We start from the raw sequence: 7,733 nt of genomic DNA on the forward strand, positions 1-7,733 counted from the left end.
GCCCCTCCTTTCTGCCCAATTCCTGCCATTTGGTCTGTGTCCCCCTTTCTTTGCTCATATCTAGCTATCTGCCTGCTCTAACAATATTATGATTTTACCAGAGGGGCAGAAGGACCTTGATTTTACAAACTACTTGCTAACCCAGCCTAGCATCAGCGGAGGGTTCAAGGTGCAGGAAAGTAATCTGGGCTGATAGGCAAAATAATGGTTCTGCTGTCAGCTTTAAATGGCATCAAAAACTCTAGCTCCTTTCAGTTTGTGACATTCAGCCCCCTGTGTTACCCTCCTCTAGAATGACCTTCTGGTGATTCATGAAAAAAACAAATGAGGGGCTAGAGGATGGCTGTGTCTCAGATCTAGGTTGAGTCCCTGGGATGTGCCCTACCAAGTGTGGGTCCTTGCTTCATGTGGCAAAGAATTCACGAGCGAGCCACAGTTGCGTAAAGGTGATTTATTTAGAGAGATACCTACTATATAGAGTATAGGCTGTTTCAGAAGATGAGAGAAAGGTCATGAGGTGTGGGGGTTGGGTGCTCAGGGTAAAGTAAAAGTAGATACACACTCCATAGACAGAGTGTGGGCTGTGTCTGAAAACGAGAGAGCCAGAGAGGCAGCCACGAGGTATGGTAGTGCCAGTTTTTATGGGATCAGTAGCTTCACATACCAAGTGGGAGGATCATTCCAACTACCCTGGGGAAGGGGCTGGGATTCCCAGGAATTGGGCCACCGCCCACTCTTTGACCTTTTGCGGTCAGCCTCGAAGCTGTCGTGGCGCCTGTGGGAATGTCATTTACCATGTTGATATACTACAATGAGCATATAATGAAGCTCAGGTTCTACTAGAAGTCGGATCTCTCACCACCTTGAGCCTCAAGGCCTCCTGGGGGTTGAATCTTCCACTATTTTGGTGTTAATTGCTGTCGTCCCTTGAATGACTGTGCCCTGCCCTCTTCCTTCTTGTCTCACTGGCTTTATGCTATTTCCCCTTAGACCAGGCAACTCTGACAAAACAGAGCTGCAATACACTTGCATTTTGCCTTGCAGGGGAAGGAGGCACTTCCTCTTGAGCCAGGTAGATAATTTCAGCCTCTATCATCTAAAAGTATAAGGAAGGCTGTTGCTGAATTCAGTTGTATGGACCTTGCTTGGGCCCTAACCCAGAGGAGGCTCTCTGTCTCAGTGGGGAATGGTTCATTTTCTATTTGGGTTCGAGCAGCCGAACAAAACTGAAGCTGAGGTCTATACAGAACAAGCTTTATTCAGTGGCCAAAGAACGGAGAGAATGCAGCTAAGTTCACAGATCAACTTCTCGTCCACATGGCGAGAGGGATTTAATTTTAAAGATAAAGGGAGGAGAAGTAAGGCTAATGAAGGGGAGGCGTGTGCATTAGTTTCCTGGGGCAGGGCTTTCGAGGGAGTAGATTGCCACCCCTTTGTTACCCTTTTTTGGTCCTTCATGTCTAGTAGGTGTATCATTTAATATGTTGATGTAGTAAAATCAACACATAATGAGACCCAGGGTCTGTTGGAGGTCAGGTTTGTCCCACCACCTTGGTCCCAGCTGGTTCCATCTGGTGTTTTTGTTTGTACCTTCCTTTCTTATCTGTGGGCCCTTTAACTTAAAGATTTGTGTTAACTCCTGCTAAGGGTAGGGGGTAGAAGGGTTTTGAGCAAAGACTTGGAGCAGCTCTGGCAACAATTCCACTGTCTATCACAAGGCTACATCCCATAACAGGATCTTCTGCCTGCTTGGCTCAGAACTTTACCTCTTGGTATTTATCTTTCTTGAATCTAAGCCAAGAAGGTAGTATATTATTTTTTGCAAGTTTTCTTCCTATTTAGTTCTTTCTTTTTCAAATATATCTTATAGCTATTGCTTGTATCTAGTCCTCCTTGTGACACTGTCTGAGATGTTACCAGTAGCCAATAACAGCCTTTCTTTTGCTTTTTATCTGCTGCAGAACTCCAACCCAAAGCAGCCTTCCTGCTTTAACTTTCCTGTGTTAAAGCAGACCCTTAACACATGAACCACTGAAAGATACTTGGGAACCACTGTGGCTGAGGCCTGGAGGCCACACCTCACTAGAGAGCTGGCTGCTTTCCAAGTCCTGCCAGGGCAGCTGTCCTGTGCGGGCAGGGCAGGTGGCTTTCCAGAACTTGCCCGGTCTGTGGTATCCTTTCTGCTGAAATCCACTTGTTACTGACTTGGTCGACCAGACCCACCCTAGGGCCCTAGCCTGGGCTGAGACACTTGTCTAGGCCAGGGGTGTTCTTTTTCCAATCAGATTCATGCAGTCAATAATGAAACCAATGCTGAGACTGGAACAGATATTCATGGCCAAAGAGTGGAGAAGTGGGAACCTAGTTTGTTAATCAATTTCTCAACCCAATTTGGGCAGAGACAAGATATATGGGAGGGTAGAAGTAAAAGGGAAGGATTTGAAAAAAGTGGGAGGAATATTCATGAATTATCTGAGAACAGAGGTGTGGTTTGGATCTGGAACGGATGCAACTCTCCTTTTCAGTCCTTGTATTAATTGTCCCCTTTTCCGGTTGTTGTCATTGCAAGTGTCAGCTGTCTTGACACTGGTGGGTGTGTTATCTAACATGCTAACGTATCACAATGAGTGTATAATGAGGCTCAAGGTCTATTGAAAGTCCGATTTTCTGCCATCTTCAGCCTAGTTGGTTCTAATTAGTTCTGTTGGTTTTTTGTTTGTTTGTTTGTTTTTGTTTTGTTTTTCTTTGTAGCTTCCTTCTGAAACTTAGATAAGAGTAATTGGTTTCTATTCAAGGGAGGGGCAGGGGTATGATTCTGGGGCAGCAGTCTTGGTAACACAATTTGTCTCTCTCACTGTTTCTTTGGAGGCAAATGATCAAGTTCTAATTTTCACTTGCTGCAGTCAGAGAGTAAATCTATGAAATCTGGAGAGGTTATAAAATTAGCTTCTGGAGCAGGGTTCTGGTATCTTCACAGCTAAGAATTAGGGGAGAAGCCTAGGAGGATCAGAAAATTTAATTAAACTATCACAACACGACCCTGAGACAGGTACTATAATTATCCTCAGTTCTCAGGAAACTGAGACTGAGAGAGATTAAGCAACTTGACTGAAGTGATACAGCCAATGAGTGGTGGCATCAAGGCTTGGGATTTAATTCCAGGTTGTCCAAATCCTGGCCATACTCTCAGTGATCCCATGGCACTGTCTCTCTGCTCATATTTCATTGTGAAAATCTTGCCAGTCACACAGGCTATAAGATCTTCAGATTTCTTCCAATTTGGGAGGCCGTTGTAGGTTTCAGAATGCCATGGAAACCTCTCAGATCATGTGCCTCAGGGATGGGACCTTTTTTGCAAAGGTGGAAAGCTTATGTGACACTACAATGTCTACCAGTAACATAATGAGTAATTTTGCAAATGAACAGAAAGGTTTTTTTCCCTCCACTCCTTTGCCTGGGTAAGAAGACAGCTAGAGACGTAAAAAATGACTAAGAAAGTGGCTTTCCTCCTTAGCTTAAGGATGAGGCTTTGGCTTTCTGTCCCCGGACAGGCAGATTTCTATCACCATTAGTAGAAAGACATAAATGAAGAGTGTGAGGATGGGAAGTTGATGATTTGAGGGAAGGTAAAAAATAGTGCTATAGATGGAACAGAAGCCATTTGATTAGGGGAGCATAGTAATGTTACGAGACAATTTTGGGTTTATAGGATTATTAGCTCTCTATTCCCATACTTGTACATTAATCAGGATAAGTATCACTAGCTGCTTCAAGAAACAGTCCTGAAATATCAGTGACTTAACACCATTCAGGTTTATTTTTGGCCCTTGTCACTGTCCAGTGTGGATCTGTGGTGAAAGAGAAGTGAGAGGGACACCAGGTGGATAGAGGTTCCATCACACTCAACTCATGACTCCCGAAGTTGCTGAGACCCAGATATCAGAAGAGGGTGGGGCAGGCGAGGGGCTCATGCAGATGACCTGGGCTGGGAAGCGGCTTTTATGCGCCAGGTCTGGAAACAGTACCCACTGCTACTGCCCAGATCCCCTTGGCAGGAAGTGGGACAAGGGAGGCCTGGGGAATCTAGTTTGGCTATGGGCCAAGGAAGGAGAGGGAACAGGGCTCTTGGAGAGCACTGTAGCCCTTGTCACGATGTGCGACTCTCCAATGCCAGGTCTAATTGCAATACAGGAAAACAGATGTGGGGCATGAGGGGGACTGTGTCCCAGGTCTCAGTTGAGCCCCGTGGGACGTGCCCCGCCAAGTGTGGGTCCTTGGCTTTGCGCAGGGAAGAATTCAAGAGCGAGCTGCAGTTGAGTGAAGGTAGATTTATTCAGAGAGATACATTGAAAGGCAAGAGAAAGGCCACCAGGTGTGGGGGTTGGGTGCTCAGATTAAAAGTAGGTATACATTCCATAGACAGAATGTGGGCCATCTCCAAAGAGGGAGAGAGAGAAGCAGCCACAAGGTGCCATGTTGCCGGTTTTTATGGGCTTGGTGGCTTCATATGCTAATAAGTGGAAAGATCAGTCTAGCTAGCCTGGGGAAGGGGCTGGGATTCCCAGGAATTTGGCCGTTTCCCACTTTGACCTTTTGTGGCTAGCCTTGGGACTGCCATAGTGCCTGTGGGATGTGTTATTCACCATGTTAATATATTACAATTGGCATATAATGAAGCTCAAGATCTACTAGAATTTACATCTCTCATCATCCTGAGCCTCAAGGCCTACTGGGGTTGAATCTTTCACCATTTTGATGTTAATTGCTGTGGCGTTCCTTGAGTGGCTGTGCCCTGCCCCCTTACTGTTTCAATTAGACTTATCTTGATATTCCCTCTCTGCTCTCTTCCATCCACACAGTATGAGGCCCACAGAAGCTCAGAGAATGTGTTGAATTTTTGAATGACTTAAGTGCTTGATAAGAATTCAAGCTTTCTGTTTTGACTTTGATGCTTTTTTTTACCACTTATATTTACCTGACCCACACTGTGAAAAACAGATCACTGTATTCAGTGGGAGAGGTCAGTGTGTGCTAAGAGGTCAAGAACAGCTTCAGGGGAAAGCAGTACCTGAACTGGGTTGTACTGGGTGCATGAGATTTGTCTAGACCAAGCAGAGGTGCTGCACCCTCCAAGCAAGTTTGCAAACAGATTTGGGCTCAGATAATAACCATATTTATTTCCTTAAATTTATTTATTTTACTAATTAAATTTTTATTAGGTTTTTTTAAAAAAAGGCAACACATTCACATGGTTCAAAACTCAAAAGGCACAAAAGGATATAGAATGAAAAAAAAAAAAAATCCCTGCTCCCCACAGCCAGTTCCCTTTCCCAGAGGCAAACATTATTACCAGGTTCTTTGGTATCTTTCCAGAGATCTTCTTCGAATACAAAAAGAAATATTTGGGAATGCCCATCTCTTAACAATCTCACCATTATCTTCGCTAATCTGATAGGATAAAACTTACTTCAGAGTTGTTTTAGTTTGCATTTTCTCTTTTTGTAAGTAAGGTTGAGCATCTTTTTGAGACAGGAAGCGGGCAGGGCACAGCCACTCAAGGAACGCCACAGCAATTAACATCAAAATGGTGAAAGATTCAACCCCAGTAGGCCTTGAGGCTCAGGATGATGAGAGATGTAAATTCTAGTAGAACTTGAGCTTCATTATATGCCAATTGTAATATATTAACATGGTGAATAACACATCCACAGGCACTATGGCAGTCCCAAGGCTAGCCACAAAAGGTCAAAGTGGGAAACGGCCAAATTCCTGGGAATCCCAGCCCCTTCCCCAGGCTAGCTAGACTGATCTTTCCACTTATTAGCATATGAAGCCACCAAGCCCATAAAAACCGGCAACATGGCCCTTCGCAGCTGTCCCTCTGTCTCCCTCTTTGGAGATGGCCCACATTCTGTCTATGGAATGTGTACCTACTTTTAACCTGAGCACCCAACCCCCACACCTGGTGGCCTTTCTCTTGCCTTTCAATGTATCTCTCTGAATAAATCTACCTTCACTCAACTGCAGCTCGCTCTTGAATTCTTCCCTGCGCAAAGCCAAGGACCCACACTTGGCGGGGCACATCCCAGGGGCTCAACTGAGACCTGGGACACAGCCCTCCTTGTGCACCACATCTGTTTTCCTGCACCATTTTCATATTTGAGCCATCAGTACATTCTTTAGCTATTGGATTATTATTACTATTCTGGTAGTATTATTATTATTAATTTCCAGGAGTTTCTCCTATACTGGAGAAATTAAGCTGTTATGGAAACGACAGGCCAGCAAGAAACAAGCACCACTCGGAGGGTTGGAGTATTCAGATGTATTACGCCTGCGGGCTCAGAGGGGCTTCTGCTCCGAAGCTCTGAGCACCTCCAAGACGTGCGCATGAGGATTTATAGGGTTAATTACAAGCTTGGGGTATTCGGCCAATAGGCATGGAACAGCTTTAGCAGCATCATTATCACAAAAGTAGAGGCAGGGAGGCAGCAAGCCAACATTTCAAGGCCAGATATGTCTCTTTGAAAATCCAGCTGGCTAGCAAAAAAAACATGAACGGGGAATCAGCAAACCGACACTAATTAACTTAGATTTACGAGTTAACCCAGCAGGACTCAGATCAGTAATCCGACACTTGTTACACTTAGATTTGTGAGTTAGCTTGTTAGTCCAGCCTGGCTTTTCCTTCACAAAGCCTTTATCACTAATAAAAGTTTCAATTTTTTTTCCAGTTTGATTTTTTGTTTTTTCTCTTTTGTTTTTGCCATTTCTATTTTACATTGTTAAAATTTTGATCTTTTCTTTTATGGGTTGTAAGTTCTGTGACATACCTAGGAAGATCTTCCATACTCCAAGAATCATTCTAGAAAAATCCTGTGCTTTCTTTTGAGGGGAGGAAGTAGGGACTATGGCAGACGTAGCTCCGATACAGATTTGGGATGACCATCGGGGCAGCACTGCTGGCCCAGCCAGTCCCAGGCACCAGAGGAGACAGCAGACTCTGAAGAAGGCACTCCAAGGCTGCATCCCCCAAGTCGTGGGGTCGGGGCAGGGGCCTTGCTTGTAGGAGTCTAAAAGCCATGCTAGAATGCAGAGATCCACTCCTAACCAAGGCGAAAAAGTAAAATAAGGGGAGGCTAGCTGTCCACAAAGTGATGAGAAAGATCTGCTGCCTCTTTGGGGATCTTTTTTGGGTCAGCTTGACCCAGAATCAGGCATCCCTGCACCCCGTGAGGGCCAGGTGATCTCAGCCATGCTCATTGCCTCAAATACTTTTTCTATGCTGATGATTCCAGATTTATATCTCCAGTTTCCACCTCTGAGTTCAGACATCTCTAACTTAACCATGTCAAGAATGGAACTTTTGATCTTTCTTTCTGAATTGGGCAGTCTTCTAGTCCTCTCTATCTGGGGATTAGGTGCCTCAACCAACAATATTATTTGTACCAGAAACTTGAGTCATCTTTGACTTCTCATCTCCCTTTATCTCTCAGTTTCATTCATCACCAAGTCCTGTCTATTTCTCCTCCCAAATCTAGCCTAAAACCTGCCTCTGCTAAGTACCTCTGAAGCTACTGTTGACTGAAATAAATGCACAGCCTAAAACTTGACAGTTATATTTGACAGATATTTCTGAGGACTTGAACCCCTCCGAGCCCAGGATGACAGCCTCCCAGATCACTCTGAGGGACTGCTCTGAAGAGGTAGGGCAGGAGCTAGGATATACAGGA

The 7,733-nt window shown here is 44.7% G+C and overlaps 1 long non-coding RNA gene across 1 annotated transcript; it reads right to left on the reverse strand.

The window, feature by feature from the left end:
* Positions 1-355: 355 nt before the first annotated feature.
* LOC116666630 lies at positions 356-7,013 on the reverse strand. The gene is made up of 3 exons (XR_004323563.1): positions 7,003-7,013; positions 2,220-2,224; positions 356-581 (listed from the first exon to the last, which is right to left on the reverse strand). It is a non-coding gene; the product is annotated as an uncharacterized LOC116666630 (long non-coding RNA).
* Positions 7,014-7,733: the final 720 nt, after the last annotated feature.

The sequence above is a fragment of the Camelus ferus genome, chromosome 10 (genome assembly GCF_009834535.1).
Source record: "Camelus ferus isolate YT-003-E chromosome 10, BCGSAC_Cfer_1.0, whole genome shotgun sequence".
NCBI classification, from domain to species: domain Eukaryota; kingdom Metazoa; phylum Chordata; class Mammalia; order Artiodactyla; family Camelidae; genus Camelus; species Camelus ferus.